The following is an 18969-nucleotide window of genomic DNA, read 5'->3' as shown; positions in this document are numbered from 1 at the left end:
ACCGTGAATGGATATATTGCACTGGACCCTCCACCGCACCAACGTGCTCCCCCTAATGAGAGACACTCACCAGAAATCTGGTCATACAAGGGCTTGTAATGCCAGCCTATCTCAGGCTCAGAAAACGATATCCACAGGAATTTCCCAGGACAAACGGCCCTCGATCAGTCTCAATCGGATCAATTCTTGTGGCAGACCCACAGGAGATTCCAATTACATCAGGGGTAGTACATGTGAAAATAATAGCTCACATAGGGCAATATTGCATGGCTAAAATCAGACTTTATTACCCACAAAAGGATCCCCAGTAGCTGATGCACTTACAACATGTAAAACAAAGCAAGCTTGTCATATAAAGGATGAGGCATAAACCTGCGTGTAGAGGCCGATCCCCGTAGTGCCAGTTCGCCGCCGGTACCAGGCTGTAGCGAGCCTCGGGTTCAGCATCAGACGCTAGGTCCTACCTCGTGACCGCGTGACCAGCTTGGTATGTGTCACAGTGGGGCTCGCGGCACCCGCGTCACTTCTGGTTTCGTCTACATCACCCGGGTTCTGCCCAACAAATGTCGTCACGGTCATGACTTCTTTAGGGGTTTTTGATATACCCATACAGTTAAAGTGATCTTCAAATAACAGAAGTTTGAGTTTATCCATTTTGTTTGCTAAGCTTCTTGCATTTGTGATTATAACTTTCATTTTGTATTAGCATTTGATATTATTTATTACTAATTTTGGAGCATTAACTTGATGCTACTTCACTTTTTGTATTAGAATTAGGGGATGCAATTTCTCTACCATCTAGTTTGAAACCTGCTCCCTCCACTTTTCCACCCTGCTCTATATCCCACTCTCTCTCAGGCTCTTGCTCTCTATATGCTTTTTCTTTTCTAATTTATCCCCTGGATATACAGCATAGCTGTGCTGGGCTTTAAATGAAGACTACCATAGGAGAAGTAAGCTGGACATGTGGAGGGAGGAGGGGGACTGTCAGTGTAGCTGGGAGTGCTCTGGGGTGTCAGCTCACAGTCTACAATCATCTTAGTGCAGGCAACCACACTAAGTTTACGTTTCCACTAGTGCAATTTGTCATGCAACTTTAGACACACAAAGTCACATGACAAGTCACAACCCATTGATTTTAATGGTACCCATTCCCATCTATGTGACTTTAAGAATCAGAGACTTTCAAAAGTTACCTTCACTACTTTGATGCAACTTTTGATGGGACTTTGATCCAACTTTACACTCTCTGGATCAAAGTCGCTCTCTAAATCACAGTAGTGGAAACATAGACTAAAGCTCTGTTTCCACTAGTGTGACTTTGGACACACAAAGTCGCATGACAAGTCACAGCACATTAATTTCAATGGCACTCGTTCCCATCTATGCGACTTTAAAAATCAGTGACCTTGAAAAGGTACCTGAACTACGTTGATGCAACTTTGATCCAGAGAGTGTAAAGTTGGACCAAAGCTGCACACAAGTCGCATCAAAGTCACACTCAAAAGTTGCATTGTAACCTAATGGCTAAGCTTCCAACTCTTAAGCTGTGCGATTTAGAGTGGGACTTTAAGTGCAGCTTTGATTCAACTTTACACCATCTGAAAATCAGCGACTTTGAAAAGGTGCCTTCACTACTTTGATGTGACTTTGATCCAAAGGTGTATAGATGGGAATCTGTGCCATTGAAATCAATGGGCTGTGACTTGTCATGTGACTTTGTGTCCAAAGTCGCATGACAAGTCACATTAGTAGAAACGGAGCCTAAAACTCATTACTCACATGGATTGAGCAAAAGAAATCAATCTGTATCCTTCTAAACTTTCACAAATGTTATTTCGTACCTAATTTATTTCATATATTGTGCTGGTCACATGATCCCCCTCTCATTCTCTCTGTCTCTGAAGAAGCAGCTAGCCTAAACGAGGCTATGAAGACAGGAGATCATGCTCTGTGAAGGATAGGAGGGATGGGGGTGGGGCTGGGCAGGTCTAGGAATGCCTGTCTAAGAAAGACTGACAACCTTTTCAGGAAGTGGAAGACAGCTTAGCAAATTCAGATAAGACTTTCTAAGGTATACAAGCAGCTAGCCAGAAAATGAATAATATAAAGATAAAGATATTTAACATACTATTAATAGGAAAAATGTCGTTTTTGACTGGAGTTTACTTTTAAGTTTGAAAAACCTGTGTTAATATGTCACAATATATGCAATACCTACCAAATAAAGTGTCCTAAACAAATACAGAATTGTCCATAAATCAGTTCATTAGGGTGCAACAAGTCATCCACTAAAATATAACAAGTGAAAAAGAATTGAATATCCAAATCCTGGAAATGCAAACAATGGAGATGTATTTAGCTTATAAGAGCTTTAACCTCCCAAATAGAGGCAGACAAACACATTTATAATCCATGATGATGTCCAATCAAAAAAAAGGAAGGTTGGAGTGTGGTGGCATCACACGCTGATGTCCAGAGAGGCAGCAATGGCTCTGTAAGTTTTTAGCTGAAAATTGTGTGTTTTCTGCTGACTGATTTTACAAAAGTACTTTATTGACGCATGATGAAAGATCCCTGCTTATCATGTCCTGCTTGTTTATGGTGATACTAAGCAACATTTAATAAGTATGGCAAGATAAGAAGTGAAGGGCTGCTGTGTTGAAACTGCTGCAGATTAGGCTGCAGAATATTCGATGTACAGAGAGATACATTTACCCTGGGGGATTATAATGTATAATGTCCTGTTTGTCTTTGCTTGGAAGGTTAGAATTCTGGAAAGCTTAATACTTACCTCTGGGTACCAGGGGCCTCATTTTCACTGTTTTTGGAACATATCCCCCATGTGAATGAGTAAGGGGTATGTACCCCTAGTCATTCACACAAAAAAAGTGAAAAATAAACATGCTTACCAATATTTTGACAAATTCTTTATTAAAAAAAAATCTCTATTGTCCAAGTAAATCCATTGCCAATCATGTCATCTAGTGATATAGATCCACATCAATCACAAAAAATTAAGCCTAAAATGTGCTAAAAGAATAAAATTGTGCCGACTTACAGGCACACTGACTGGTGCCTGGGTCACTCAGCTAAAAGTAAACAAAGGGGAAGAGCCTCCCAGATGATGCCATTGACCAATGATGGCCATGGCAGTATGTCATACTAACTCTTTATTTACATGTCCCGAGGATTCACAGCCAGTTAATGAATAGGGCCAGGTGACTCCCCTAGAAACCATTGACAACAAGAAAGTCATGTAATGTCTAATACTACCAATTCCTAAAATGTTTATTGCCCCTCCTCGCTCTTTTTCTGTATACATTGTATAAAAAAAAGACGCGTACCCTTACTTTCTTTTATAATATCATCCCGTCCAGATATTTGCTTCCACAGCACTGGCTCCCCCATGTAAGATAGCACTCAACAACAACTATGAATTCCAGGAGCCATGCTGTCACCCATAGGCTCCCATGACTCATCCATTCTCCGCTCTCCCTTCTATACCCTGGAGCAGCTGCTCACTGACACAGGGGAGCCAGAACTGCAGGACTGGATTAAAAATAAGTATGTACACATATATTTTCTATAAAGGACATGTAGAATAGGTAGGAGAAGGGGGGGGGGGTAATGATGTTTTTAAGAAAAAAAAGTTAAGCTTCCTCCACGTCTTTTTTTTTTTTTTTTTTTTTTAATTGTACATCCTCTTAAGCAGTGGTCCTCAACTCTGGCCTACAGGGTCCACTAACAGGTCAGATTTTCAAGATAACTGAAATACATCCCAGGTGATATAATTTGCTGCTCAGTGATTGCAGTACTCTAGTCTGAATCTCCCCAAGGTAATACCTAAAATCTGGCCTGTTAGTGGGCCCTGTAGGCCTGGGTTGAGGACCACTGCTCTAAAGCAATCTTCTGAAGTGGAAGGGTACATCCTGGCTAGGTGAGTACGGTCCAAGTACCATCTCGTCAATACTTTAATACTCGCCTCCATTAAAGAGATATTTAGTATACATCTAAATGAAAGCTGAAGCTTGGAGTACCAAGTCTATGACTCTAATGAGAAGTCTTCTCCCATGCCAGCATTTACAAATGTTTCGGAGGAGAGGTGAGCAGGGACATATATGCCATGGAGATGCCACCCCTAGAACCCTAATCCTTGGTATACCTAGTTCATTTGCAGTTAGAGAATTCATCTGGTGATGTGTGGAGGATAGATTAAACGTGAGTAATTTGAAAAAACAAAACTGTTCAGTGGGATATATTTTCAGAACAGAAGTACAATAGGGTAGAGTGAGGGGTCCTCAATGCGTGAAGAAATGTCCAATACGGTAAAGCCCCTTATCCATCAACCATTTAAGGGCTCTGATCTTCATGCCTGAAGGGAAGGCTGGATTATGAAATACATGGTCTAGGGGGTTGAAATCAGATACCAATGCTGGGTTAGTATGCATACTGTCCCACAGCGCAAAAGAGTGAGAGAGCGTAGGTGCCAAAATGGGGGGTCTAGCTTTAGAAGTACACCAAAGCAGAAAGTCAATAGTATGAGATGGAATCACAAGCCTTCCCATAGCCATCCAATCAGGATGAGTATATTACCGATAATTGCAAAAGTTGCAATGCCTTATAGTACGTCCAGAAATCAGGGATGCCTAGCCCTCCCTTAGATTTAGGTGTAAAGAGGGTGACTCAGGGCAGTCTCGGATCTTTAGATCCCCAAAAGAACTTGATGATCTTGGATTGGAATTGTGCTAAATCAGTTCTATTGAGGGGTACTGGTAAAGAGCAAAACAGGTAGAGCTATTTAGGTAGCAGAGTTATTTTGACCACTGACATTTTCCCAATCCACAAACGATCCTATAATGACCAGTTTAAAATTAGTTTGTTTAGGCAATGAAAAAAAAGGGGATAGTTGACCGAGTACAACATCGAAAAGATACAGTGAGGGAGATTCCCAGGTATGGTAAAGCTCTGTCCTGCCCTTGTACAAAGAAAGCTTCCCATATACGTGAGTACAATAATGGAGGCATATTAATATTAGGCACCAGAGATTTATTTTCATTGACCCTAAGTCTGGATATTTCACTGAATTTCCTGAGTGTCTTTGTCAGTATAGGAAGGGACGTAGGGGGGAAGGTGACAAACCGAAGAACATCATCTGCAAACAAAGCACACTTATGCTTGTGATTTCTACACATCACCCCTTTAATGTCTGAGTTAATTTTCATGGCTATCACCAGTGTCTCTATCACAATAGTGAATAGCAGAGGGGACAGAGAGCAGCTCTGATGAGTGTAACGGAATATTTCACATGGACGCGAATATAGAGTTCCCAAAAACCAAAGCGTCTAAAACGTAAAACATGTAAGTCCATGAGACTGAGTCGAAGACTTTTTGTAATTTAATGGTAGTAAAAGTCCTTCTTGGCATGGCATTAGGGAGATGAGATCTATTGCTCTCCTTATTTGATCCAGGCCTTGTCTGTCAGGGATGAAGCCCATCTGGTCTTTAGGGATATAACGTGGGATTTAAGATGATAGGTGGTTTGTCAGCACCTTGGTAAATCATTTTATGTGATTATCTATAAGAGAGATGGGCCGATAGTTCCCAACCTCACCATGATCCTTCTGGGGTTTCAGGATTACTGAAATGTAGGCAATAAGTAAAGGGGGATCCAGGAGAGCACCATCCCTCAGAGCATTAAAAAAATGCACCATATTGGGGACTAGTAGGTCTTGAATCTTATGATAATTAAGGGACGGAAAGCCATCCAGGCCAGGTGCAGAGCCCATCTTTGTGGTCTTCCGTGCTAATAAGACTTCCTGTGCAGAAAAGGGGGCTTCCATATTTGATCTATGTTCGGTGGAAAGTTGGAAAGGGGAAGACCCTCCCAAGTAATAGGAGCTTTGTATAAAAAAGAGTAATAGGCTCTGAAGATCTCTAAGACCTTGAGAGGATTTTGGGAATAGAAACCGTCCAGGCAACATAGTTTTGGGCCAGCCCTAGTACGTATTCTAGGGTTAAGATTACGGGCGAGGAGAGGTCTGATTCTGTCTTTGTGCATTAAAAAACATGCGGAGGCTCAACAAACACTCTCTTCAACTTGAGTTGTAAACTCTAAAATGAGCTCTAGCCTTGTCTTATCTATTTGGTGGAGAACTGAGGGGGACGTATCTTGTATATTGATGCTAAGTAAAGACTGTAGTGTTTCAAAATATTTAACTTATTGCTGAGGAGATGTAAATATTTTAATTTACATGGTAAGGACATATGTTCACTTTAACTGTTATTGTCTTTCCCGTCTTTGTGGTAATTTGGATTAATGTTTCTTGCAAACCTGATAATAAGGGTATTTTACATATTCTGGTATTCGTCAACTAAAGAGATCTCACAGTTTGACAGAAACCCAAGGGGAGGTGTCAAAAGCATCTATGTACATATCAATACCCTTAATTTAATGATAGACTTTGCATTGTTTTGTACACAGATCCTCTGCACCTTTACAAAATGTTTTTTATTCATTATAGTTGTAAGTTTATCAGAAATTTTTATGGTTTATTTCCTTAAGGGATTTAAGGCTTCTGTGTAAAAATTTTGTTATATTTAATTTCAGTTGATTAGCCAAATTAACACATTGTTGTAACATTTTAAAGAATCCTTGAATGATGCATTGTGTTAATCTAAACACAGAGATTTGTGAACAATCATTCCTCATATATAGTAATAAACTGCATCAATCAAATAGAACACTGAGACAAATGGTATTCCATTTCACAACAAAATACTCAGGAAAAACAGTTTCAGGCAATTTCTTAATGCGTAATCCTCTAGGAATTTTACCTTTTTTTTACTGTATTTCTGAATACATATACAACACCAAAATTTAACCTGAGAATGAAAAATGTGATATATATATATATATATATATTAGGGATGCACCGAAATGAAATTCTTGGCCGAAGCCGAATAATAATGAAATGCTTGGCCGAAGGCCGAATACCGAACGTGGTGTTTCGCATTTTTTCCATTTATTTTGCCAATTTTTAGGGGGCACGCTGATGGGCACATTTTATGTTAGGGGGCACGCTGATGGGCAAAACAAAACATTTAAATCAGCGTTGCGTTGCTCTTAACATAAAATATGCCCATTAGCGTGCCCCTTAAAATAAAATATGCCCATCAGAGTGCCCCTTAACATAAAATATGCTCATCAGAGTGCCCCTTAACATAAAATATGCTCATCAGAGTGCCCCTTAGCATAAAATAAGGGGCACGCTGATGGCCACATTTTATGTCAAGGGAGCACTCTGTTGGGCACATTTTTTTTTTTTTTAAGGGGCACTTTATAGGGCACTCTAATGTAATGAGCATGGCAAGTGGCAACAACCTATGGCAGTCTGCACACTAATGCTTGTGCAGCTGCCAGCTACCGTATTCTCCCCCAAATGTGCTCAGCTCCGCATCACATATCTGAACTGCAGCCAGAGCCAAAAGCCGCGAACAGGGGGGCGGGGCGTGGACCTAGTGTGAAGGAGCCGCAGTCAGGAGCAGGGGGCGGGACGCGCGCGTGACGTCACACCCCCTACTCGCGGCCGGACAGGACACCGGCGGCGTGTGAGAAGGGAGCCGCGAGCCGCAATGAGGAAGGTGAGCGGTCAGGGTGGAAGCTGACATTGTTCGGCTCAAAATTATTCGGCCTTTTGACTTATTCGGCCGAATGCCGAAAGTGCTATTTTCTCTATTTTCGGCCGAGTAATGTTCGGCCGCCGAATATTCGGTGCATCCCTAATATATATATATATATATATATATATATATATATTAATTTAGAGGAGAAGAGTCCTTTAAAAAAACAAAAAAAAACAAAAAATTCTTACTTTATATACTGTCAGTCATCAGGTCAATCATTACATTTCAAGCTCCTTTGGAAGTTATGACTGTCCTTAATAATCCTATATCAAAGCTAAAATGCATACTCTAAACATGGTTTTGGATAAATACATAAGTGCCACTTTTTTTTACAGTAGAAAATATTGAATACACAAGTTTTTATAACAGTGCTTAAACAGCATGTTATTTTGCTTATAATCCCCCACTCATACTGCTAAAGTCAAAGATGTCATGAAAAGTTAAGATCCGTAAAGAGTTAAGATCCGTGTAGAACTATTACTTTTGTAGCTGATGACTTCTTATGGTGATGTCATTCACAATTCAAAACTTCCTAATGTACCTCTAGCCTGTGTATAGTATTTGTTGTAGTCTAGTCGCAGAAGCAGCTGGGCTAGGTCAGGATTAATCTGATGGTTTCGGACGCTGGAGAGTATTTTGAAGAATAATGAAGACTGGCAACTAAATCCTTTTACAAGGACATCCAACTGGCCTGCCCCACGTTCATCTAGGGGACCCAGGTTCTGGCTGACCAGAGAGCAGAAGCTGTGACACAATTCTAAGATTTCATTCAGGCAATGGAAAACTGGTTTTAATAAAATAAAGGATTGGGCCAGAAAGTTGCTGAGAAAGTGGTCATGGGCCAGATGAATACTCTCAAAATCCCGTGTGGAGTTGATCTGTTGTAACAGTTGGGAGAACTGTGATTCTAGCACAGCAACCTGTAGGTAGTACTGAAGATTGTCAATCAGAAAGGCCATGTGATTCCTCAGCCGCCACTTGATGGCATCAGTTTTGTTAGATTCTAAATGTTTTCTCTGCATCTGAAGAGCCCAGCAGTGTTGTAGTTTTGACTGTACACAGCGGACGGTCAGCAAGTATTTGAAAACCACGTTATACTTTTCTAATATAGCTGGTGTGAAGAGAATGTGAAGAGGCCACTGCACCTTATAGGACAATCCAAGTGCAGCCCAGCCTGAGGTAGGGGCCTCCCTTGGAGAGGTGTCACGTGATGCAGCATTCCGTGGCTGGGACATATCTTTATGTTCTTTTCCATGATAATCAACAGTTAAATGGAGCAGAGGCAGAAGGTTGTCATCATCAAGTAACACTTTATGCGCTGATGACTGGAATGCCACATTAATATCATGTTCTGTCACTGCAGTTGGTGGGGTTTTCAGCATGTTTTGGGCTATGTCTATGAATGCCTGGAATAATTACCCTCTTCCTAGCAGGTAGAAATCTTTTATAATCTTTAACCACTTAAGCCCCAGCCCTATTTCGGACACTTTTTGTTTACAAGTTAAAACCAGTATTTTTTCCTAGAAAACTACTTAGAACCCCCAAACATTATATATATATATATATATATATATATATATATATATACACACATATATTTTTTTTTTTAGCAAAGACTCTCGAGAATAAAATGTCGGTCATTGAAATATTTTTTGTCATGCGGTATTTGCGCAGCGGTCTTTAAAACGCCATTTTTTTGGAAAAATTTTGAAAAATCACATTTCACTGCATTTAAAAAATACTAAACAGTAAAGTCAGCTCATTTTTTTTTGTATTATTATGAAAGATGATGTCAAGCCGTGTAAATAGATACCCAACATGTTACGGTTTAAAATTGCGCACACCCGTGGGATGGCGACAAACTACGGTCAATAGAGGTCTCAATAGGCGACGCTTTAAATTTTTTTTACGGTTACCAGTTAAGAGTTAGAGTGTAGCTCTTTTTTTTTATTATTGCTCACGCTCTGGCGATCGCGACGATATCTCACATGTGTGGTTTGAATAGCAATTTCATTTGCGGCTCGACTTCCGTATACGTTTTTTTTGTGCGCGAGCTAACGGTGACAGGGGCGGCTAGAATTTCTTTTTTTTCCTATTTATTTTATTTTTTTTTTTAACTTTATTACAGGTTTTTTTTAAAAAAAGAAAAAAATCTGATCACTTTTATTGCTGTCACAAGCAATGTAAACATCCCTTGTGACAACAATATGCAGTGACAGATACTCTTTATGGAGGGATCGAGGGTCTAAAAGACTCTAGACCCTTCCACTACATTTCCATGTGTGCAAAACGCCAAAAACTGCGTTTTTGCATACAGCCGTTTTTTAAATTTGCCGCATTTTGCAGCACAGTAACCCAGAAGTCACCTCATGGACGCCGCCTCCGGGTTACGTCATCGGAGACCCGATCAAAGCCATTTCCGGCATTTATCGGGACTCCATCCAGCCGGCGGATGTGCCGGCTGGGTGCTCGGGGCTCCCGGTGGGACGGGAGCCCTGAGCAAAGCCACGGAAGGCGGAGGGAGGGGGGGGCATCCCCTCCCACTCACCCGGGTAACGATCGAGCGGCTCCCGAGCCGCATCGGTCATTACCGACGGAAAGCCGACTGTTGGCTGTTAACTACGGTACCGGGATGGTGCCTCTAGCTAGAGGCATCATCCCGGTATACCCCCGCAAAGTTTGCCAACGTACTCCTACGTCACTTTGCGGTAAGTGGTTAACTGGCCTATTAAATCTGATTCTTCCACCATGAGTTTCCACAAGTGCTCTGCAACTGTGCTTCTGATCCTGTCGAGAACAGACTCAAAATCCACCAAGTTAAACAATGGTTGTTGTTTTAACCTGTGTAACTTTGCAGCAAATATATCTTCCTGGTTTTTCAGTATGGAACCTGTTCTAGTCATATTTACATTCCGGTTTTCAAACATCTGAACAGATTCTCCCACGAACAGTATTTTCTCAGCAACCCTCCCAGGGATGTAAGATGGCAGCATTTCCACCCTTAGTGAAAACTGCTTAAGAGAAGGTGCCAACATGTTCTCCTCTTCAATCAGACGCAAGTCTTGCAGCTCTCTCAGCTGTTTCCCAGTCAGACCCCCAATACCCAAGTCGTCATCTTCTTCATCAGGCTGGGAAGGAGCATTGCCAGAAGCAGGCCCTTGTCTGACAAAAAACTCTTCATACTGGTCTAATAAAAGTCCATGAAGCATCCAGGCAGACAACTGTTTGTACATGACTCCATGACACACTGCCAGGATCTTTTCCAGTGCACTCCGAACAGGTGGCAGACCCCCACAACTGTGCTTGTAGACTGTTTCCAACAACTGACATCCATGAATCTTCTGTCTCTTAATTTGCTCCACAACAATCATATCTGATGGGAAAAGGAGGTGAAACTGATCCAGGGAGTAGTTAATATGTGAAATGGAAAGGTGTGGGTCAGCCAAGAACTCTTGCTCCAAGTCTAACAAAGCTTGTCTGTATGGCTACAGGATTCCAGAGGAGTCCAGACCCCTACAGAAGGCCTGTAAGTAAATTCCATGCAGGCCAACCTGACCCTGCTGAGAAGGGTGGTGATCCGGGTGCTGAACATGCCCTGTGTACTGTTCAATGAACTCTGTAAATCCGATGTAATCTGTTCCCAGTTTGCACAGACGGTTTAATACACTGGTTTCACCGGGATGGAGAAAGGGTAGATCTTGTGATACCTGCAGGCCGCTCCTCTTGTTCCAGGTGAAGATACTCCCTGGGTACCTGCTCAGGGCAAGCAACAGTTTGTGCATCATTGTCAGGCCCTGGCAGGCTCCCCGGTCTCTCCATACTGTTTACATCTGACTAGATCGCCACTGCTACCCGCCAGCCTGCTGTATGAACGGGGAGCGGACTCCATAAGTGCCACCTTTAAGCCAAAGATTGCAGGTCTGAAAGGCAAGCAGATCGTTTTATAATGCAAGACTTCCATCACTGACTGGGGGTTTTTCTCTTAACTACTTGTAGTGAGTGCCTCACATCACCCGCGACCATGCCAAGCTGACCAAGGTTCTCACTGAAGAGAGACAGTGCTTGCCAGCAGCTATGGAGGAATTTCTCCCCTCCTTTTCCTCCTCTCACTGTGCAGTGAGTGAGAGGAATTCACAGACACTCAGTACCCTCCCAGTTTCTCATTTGCAGAAGGAGCTAGCTAATCCAGGGAGGATTGAAGAACTGCAAAGAACTCTGGGACATGTAGTTCCCAAAACATGTGGCTCCATTCTAATCACTGGGGACAGGACTACAAACACCAGTATTCACTGGCAAGGAAGGAATGAAGGAAACCATCTTGTCTGCTGAGGAGAATTCAGTCATCACGAAGCACGGGAAGAGACTGGACCCAGGGGAGAGGTGTTGCCTCCCAGGTCAGTCCACCACTGTTCTTCAGACGTCCAGCCTGATTAAAGGGAAATCCCGGGTGCCTGTCCAGATGCACCTGTATTGGCTGTGTAAATCGCTCCAGGGTGAGGTGACCAGTTGGGTTACCAGAAAAGCCTTCCTGTTCCAGGACATTTGTTTGGGCCTTGACCGCAGGATTGGTGAGAGGGCACTTGCCCATCTGCAAGAAACAAGGACACTGCACACAGACAGAACTTTTTCACTTTGCCTTGAAGCCCTTTTAAGCAGTCACAGTGTCTGCCTTGCTATCTGGATATTGTCCGCATAGCACAGTTATATTTTTCCAAGCAGGAGTTCTAAGTGCACCAACTAAAGTGGCTAACCGAAGATACAAGGCCTCATCCTTCTTCCAAGGTCTGAAGTTACTGGTGCCATACGGCACGCACACACATACTCAGGGCTCTGTATATGTAGTGTATGTGCAGTGTAGTCTGACTTGGGAGTTAAGCCACTGCATTAGGTACAGTGTTTCTAGTTGGGCCTGTGGTATCAGGGGAGAGGAGAGAGGGGTCTGACATAGGAGAAAGTCATTCTTCTGCTCTTCTCCTGTTAGGACTCATAGCACTAATTTAAGTAGAGGTAACTCAGCTTGTGTAAAATTGTTATATTGTGATTCATTGTTGTTTAAGTGCTTGCCTCTGCTTCTGGGGTAGTTCATGGATGTGGAATCCCCTAGAATCAGTCTGATGTAATACTCTGAGTTATATTGCACTTAATCTCAGTGATTGCTAAATTCAAGAATATTCAAGAATATTCCATTCAAGAATACACTACTACTGTCTGTTATTTTAACACAGAAACCTTATAGTAAATACATTTTTGTGTTTTATCATAACGTGTGTTTTCATTGGACTTTGCACTTACACTAATGCCAGGTGTGCCATAGGGGTGGAGCTTGTTCTTGGGGTTGAGAGGGTGAATATAGGACCAATTATACTTAAGCGGGTAGCGCTACATACTGTATGTCTGAATGGGGGAGCATGTCCACTGTGACAGACCCAGCCATAATAGGGGCTTTTGGAGGGGACTGCAGGGTAGCCTCTTTCCCACTGGCTATGGGCCCTGGCTTTTAAGGGAACACTACTCTTTGGCAGGTGTATGACTGGGGGATCCTTGGAGTGGTCTTATTTCTGATTCAAGTTCATGTTTCCCCAAAACACACAGACTCAGGGAATCTAAATGATCCATGTTTAGGGTCTAGATGCCCCATTACCAACAATGACTGCTTCAGACTGTGAGATGCTGGTGGTCTCTTGCTATGGTCCGTTTATTAAGGTGTTATGTGTTATTCTGCTAAGTATGTCTCTCCCATTGTTATATGTTAATTGGAACATATTTTGTTTCTGTCTGTTTGAACAGCTCTTCGAGATGAGATTACACTTGTGAACACTTTAACTTGTTTTAGAACTATTTTGAGATGTTATGTGTTTATACTTATAATAATGTATATTGTACAGTACTTTGTATTCCATGTTATAGGTGCCAAATAGTCTGGTCACCTAGGCTGGGTTAAGTGACTAGTTAATTAGCTCATGGTAATTCTATCACTGTCAGCTAGAGTTGCTAAAGTGGGAGTAGCATAATGTTTATATTGGTTGTTTCTAAGTTATTTTATATATATTCCTGTATACATTTGCATATGGTAATGTGATCAGTCTCCCCTGGTTATGTAGTATATACATTCTGTGTGAGTTTTCAATAAACAGTCCAGTTCTCATACAAGCTATTGTTTGCTAGTCTTGTATGGTCAGCTATAATACCTTATTCCAGACTGGAGGAAGCTGTATACTGACAGAAGCAGTCAAACTTGGTGCTGGAGGGTTCCGTCACATCCAGTAATAGCCACCATCCTAACAAATCACTTTAGAACAGGCCTGAAAGGCAAATGCCCAAATCCCCACCCCCCCCCCGCCATCTCAGTCCTCCTGCTACGGTATTTGTGATGCTCTTCCCTGTGCACATAGTAAACAGGTTAACAAAATGATTAGTTTTTTTTTTTTGCAGAGACACCAATGCACACCAAAGACCTTAAACTGTTACTAAACCAAATCCTGCATTCACTATATCTGGTCACAACTACAGTACACAAAACATGAAAATGCAAGTAATTTAGTAAATTTAAACTGATAAATACCTTTTTTTTCCATCAGCTGTATTTAGTAGGGATCGACCGATTATCAGCAAGACCAATATATCGAGGGCCGGTATGCACTTTCCCCGATATATATCGGAATCAGCCCTGGCAGTTACCGATTTTGCCAACATTGTCGTGACGTCATCGCGTATGTTGCGCCACGCGCCTCCGCGCACTGGGACAGCTTCTGCCTTCTTAGGCTGCCTCCCTCAGCCTCGTCTGGTGTCGGGACAGTGACTGTACACTACAGTCACAGTGAGTGCACACTGCACAGTGTGTTTAACACAGCTGCCGCGGCCGCCCCATACTGGAGTCTGGAGTTGGGACAGTGAGTGATTTTCATACAGTACAGTCACAGTGCACAGTGTGTTTAACAAAGCCGCCACAGGCACATACACCACCACAGGGTACCAGCCAGCCATCCACCACAGAGTGCCAGCTAGCCACCCACCAAAAGGTGCCAGCCAGTCCACCACCCACCAAAGCGTGCCAGCCAGCCAGCCACCTACCACAGGGTGCCAGCCAGTCACCCACCACAGAGTGCCAGCCAGCCACCCACCAAAGGGTGCCAGCCAGGAACCCACCAAACGGTGCCAGCCAGCCACCCACCACAGGGTGCCAGCCACCCACCCATGAAAGGGTGCCAGACAGCCAGCCAGACAGCCACCCACCAAAGGGTGCCAGCCACTTATCACCACAGGTTGCCAGCAAGCCAGTTTTTTTAGGCCTATATTCAATTTCAGTAGTGTATTTTAAGTTTCAATGGAGATGGATGCAGATCGAAAAATTAAAAGTGTGTTCGGGGACTATTTCTCATCTCCATCTCCAGGAAAAGAAGCAGCAGTGTGCAATACGTGCACAAACAATGTAAGCATGGGATCAATAACTGCAAAAACCAAAAATACGTCAAATCTTTGGGCCTGTCTAAGAGTTCATCATGTTGAATTGTATCATGCAGCACAGAAAAAACAAAATGAATCACAAGGTGAAACATCACTATCCCAAGCAACAATAACAGATATGTTTCAGAAAGAAAAAGCAGGTGGCTAAAATCAGATGGAAGATCCCAAATGCTGAACAGAGTAATCACAGAGATGATGGTCACTGATAAACAGCCATTTACAATGGTGTCTGACTCTGGATTTAAGCAGTTGATGTCCATAGTTGAGCCAAGGTACACACTGAAGAGTGACAAGTATTATCAGACCGAAATGCTGGGAAAGATTCACCAAAAGGTCGTTGAGAAAGTAAAGGCTATGCTGAAACCAGAGAATGCTAGAAACTCACTCTCATTCCCGACTGACTGCTGGTCAGGAAAAACAGAATCACTAATGAGTCTTAATTACCACTTCATTGACAGTGGATGGACAAGAAGGCATTTGGTGCTGTTGAATACAAAAGTGATGCAAGGATCCCACACTGGGGAGTACATTAGAGAAATGTTTCTAGGCATGCTAGAAGAATGGGGAATCACCAAAGACCGAGTGATGCTTGTGCTTTGAGACAGCAGAGCAAACATGGTGAAAGGAATGAGACTTGCTGAAGTGTCAGACCTCAGTTGCATGGCACACACCCTCCAACTTGTGGTAAATGATGGTCTGTCAAAGCAGAGAGCTTTGCTTGACCTAATTAGCATGCTGAAGAAGTGCGCAGGCCATTTCCACCATTCATTCCTTTCCAAGCAGTGACTGAGGTGCATTCAGGAAGACCTTGGCATACCCAAAAACAACTTGATTAACGCTGTTCCAACACGATGGAACTCAACACTTCACATGCTGCAAAAAATGCTGGAGCAGAAGCGATCTCATACCAAATATTTAGGTGAATATGGACTTGGAGGATATTCTTGCCCTACTGCTGATCAGTGGGACATTGTAGCCAATGTCAATGAGGCCCTCCTCCCCATAGAGGAAGTGACACTAGAGGTGAGACATTACGACTGAAGTGCTGAAGATGCTTCTTCAAGAGAATGAAGGACCCAACACACGTGGCACTAAAACATGCAGGAAGGCCATGAGGGACAGCTTCGTTAAATGTTTTAATAAGCACAAAGAGAATAAAATTGTTGTGCTTGCATGTCTTTTGGATCCTCGATACAAGAACCATGCTTTCTCTTCTGATGATGTATTGGCCAAGGCAAAATGATGCAGATATAGGAAGGCGATGATAGGGGGTGATAGTAGTAAGATGTGTATGTAAAAAAAGTGCGCAGGATGTGAAATCAGATAAAGCTGCAACCTTAGAACCAATTGGGGATAAATATGTGTATAAAGAAGCAGGTGCGCTAAACTGATAAGTGTCGCTTTTCCGTGAACTATGGTATTCAAAGATATCTTATCAGTTTCGCGCACCTGCTTTTTATACAGATATTAGTAAGATATTAGTGGGTTTCCAGGTGTGATAAGGATGAGAATGACAGGGGGTGGGGTGTTAGCATGGTTACAGTGAGGTGCCAGGTGTAATGAAAATGAGGATGACAGTGGCTGGGGTTTTAGCAAGGTTGCAGTGGGGTGCCAGGTGTGATTAGGATGAATATGGTGGGGTGTTAGCAAGGTTGCAGTGGGTTGCCAGGTTTAATGAGGATGACAGGGCATGGGGTGTTAGCAAGGTTGCAGTGGGGTGCCAGGTGTGATGAGGATGAGGTGGGTTGTTAGTGAGGTATCAGTGAGTTGCCAGGTGTAATTAAAATTAGGATGAGAATGAGGATGACAGGGGGTGGGGTGTTAGCAAGGTATCAGTGGGTTGCCAGGTGTGATGAAGATGAGGATGACAGGGGGTAGGGTGTTAGTGAGGTATCAGTGGGTTGCCAGGTGTGATGAGGATGAGAATGACAAGTTTGGGGTGTTAGCAAGGTATCAATGGGTTGTCAGGTGTGATGAAGATGAGGATGAGGATGACAGGGGGTGGGGTGTTAGCAAGGTATCAGTGGGTTGCCAGGTGTGATGAACATGAGGATGACAATGGTTTGGATTTTAGCAAGGTTACAGTGGGGTGCCAGGTGTGATAAGGATGAGAATGACAGGGGGGTAGGGTGTTTGCAAGGTTTAGTGGGGTGTCAGGTGTGATGAGGATGACAGGGGTGGGGTGTTAGCAAGGTTGCAGTGGATTGCCAGGTGTGATGAAGATGAGGAGGAGGATGGCAGGGGGCAGGGTATTAGTTAGGCATCAGTGGGTTGCCAGGTGTGATGAGGATGACAGAGGGTGGGGTGTTAGTAAGGTATCAGTTGGTTACCAGGTGTGATGAAGATGAGGATGAGGATGACAGGGGGTGGGGTGTTAGCAAGGTATCAGTGGGTTGCCAGGTGTGATGAAGCTGTGGATGAGGATGACAGGGGTGGGGTGTTAGCAAGGTTGCAGTGGATTGCCAGGTGTGATGAAGATGAGGAGGAGGATGGCAGGGGGTGGGGTGTTAGCAAGGTATCAGTGGGTTGCCAGGTGTGATGAACATGAGGATGACAATGATTTGGATTTTAGCAAGGTTACAGTGGGGTGCCAGGTGTGATAAGGGTGAGAATGACAGGGGGTAGGGTGTTTGCAAGGTTTAGTGGGGTGTCAGGTGTGATGAGGATGACAGGGGTGGGGTGTTAGCAAGGTTGCAGTGGATTGCCAGGTGTGATGAAGATGAGGAGGAGGATGGCAGGGGGCGGGGTATTAGTTAGGCATCAGTGGGTTGCCAGGTGTGATGAGGATGACAGAGGGTGGGGTGTTAGTAAGGTATCAGTTGGTTACCAGGTGTGATGAAGATGAGGATGAGGATGACAGGGGGTGGGGTGTTAGCAAGGTATCAGTGGGTTGCCAGGTGTGATGAAGCTGTGGATGAGGATGACAGGGGTGGGGTGTTAGCAAGGTTGCAGTGGATTGCCAGGTGTGATGAAGATGAGGAGGAGGATGGCAGGGGGTGGGGTATTAGTTAGGCATCAGTGGGTTGCCAGGTGTGATGAGGATGACAGAGGGTGGGGTGTTAGTAAGGTATCAGTTGGTTACCAGGTGTGATGAAGATGAGGATGAGGATGACAGGGGGTGGGGTGTTAGCAAGGTATCAGTGGGTTGCCAGGTGAGATGAAGCTGTGGATGAGGATGACAGGAGTGGGGTGTTAGTAAGGTATCAGCGTGTTGCCAGGTGTGATGAAGATAAGAATGCTGATGGCAGGGAATGGGGTGTTAGCAAGGTATCAGTGGGTTGCCAGGTGTGATGAAGATGAGGATGACAGGGGGTGGTGTGTTAGCAAGGTTGCAGTGGGTTGCCAGGTGTAATAAAGAAGAGGATGAGGATGACAAGGGGTGAGGTGTTTGTAAGGTATCAGTGGGTTGCCAGGTGTGATGAAAATCAGCATGACAGGGGGTGAGGTGTTAGTTGCCAGATGGGATGAGGATGACAGGGGGTGGGGTGTTAGTTGCCAGATGGGATGAGGATGACAGGGGAGAGAGAGAGAACAAAAGGAAAGATAGAAAGGGAGAAGGAAGGATCACAAATATGAAAAAAGAAAACATAACATATTGTTGTCATGATCTGTATTAATTATGAATTTAGAAATTGGGAAATAAATGTATTTTTTAAAAGTTTCGAAATATCTATGATGTCTGCAGGCTGTAACTGATGCAGTTGAGAGGTCAAAAAAGAACACTGCAAAAACATGTACAGGGGTGTTATCTGGTTTATTGAATCACTGCCTTATTGAAATCCACTACAGCCTGTGTCCTCATGGTTTTATGGAAGGTGG

General features: G+C 43.4%; 1 pseudogene across 1 annotated transcript; it reads right to left on the bottom strand.

Moving 5' to 3' along the window:
• Positions 1-8144: 8144 nt before the first annotated feature.
• LOC309557059 (gamma-tubulin complex component 4-like) lies at positions 8145-11559 on the bottom strand (annotated as a pseudogene). Its single transcript has 2 exons — positions 10389-11559; positions 8145-9137 (listed from the first exon to the last, which is right to left on the bottom strand). The product of its transcript is annotated as a gamma-tubulin complex component 4-like (transcript).
• Between the last annotated feature and the right edge of the window lie 7410 nt (positions 11560-18969).

This window comes from Pelophylax lessonae (genome assembly GCF_965119305.1).
Source record: "Pelophylax lessonae genome assembly, chromosome: 5".
Classification (NCBI taxonomy): domain Eukaryota; kingdom Metazoa; phylum Chordata; class Amphibia; order Anura; family Ranidae; genus Pelophylax; species Pelophylax lessonae.
The sequence above is the reverse complement of the archived record's forward strand: the minus strand, read 5'-3'. Positions and strand labels throughout refer to the sequence as shown.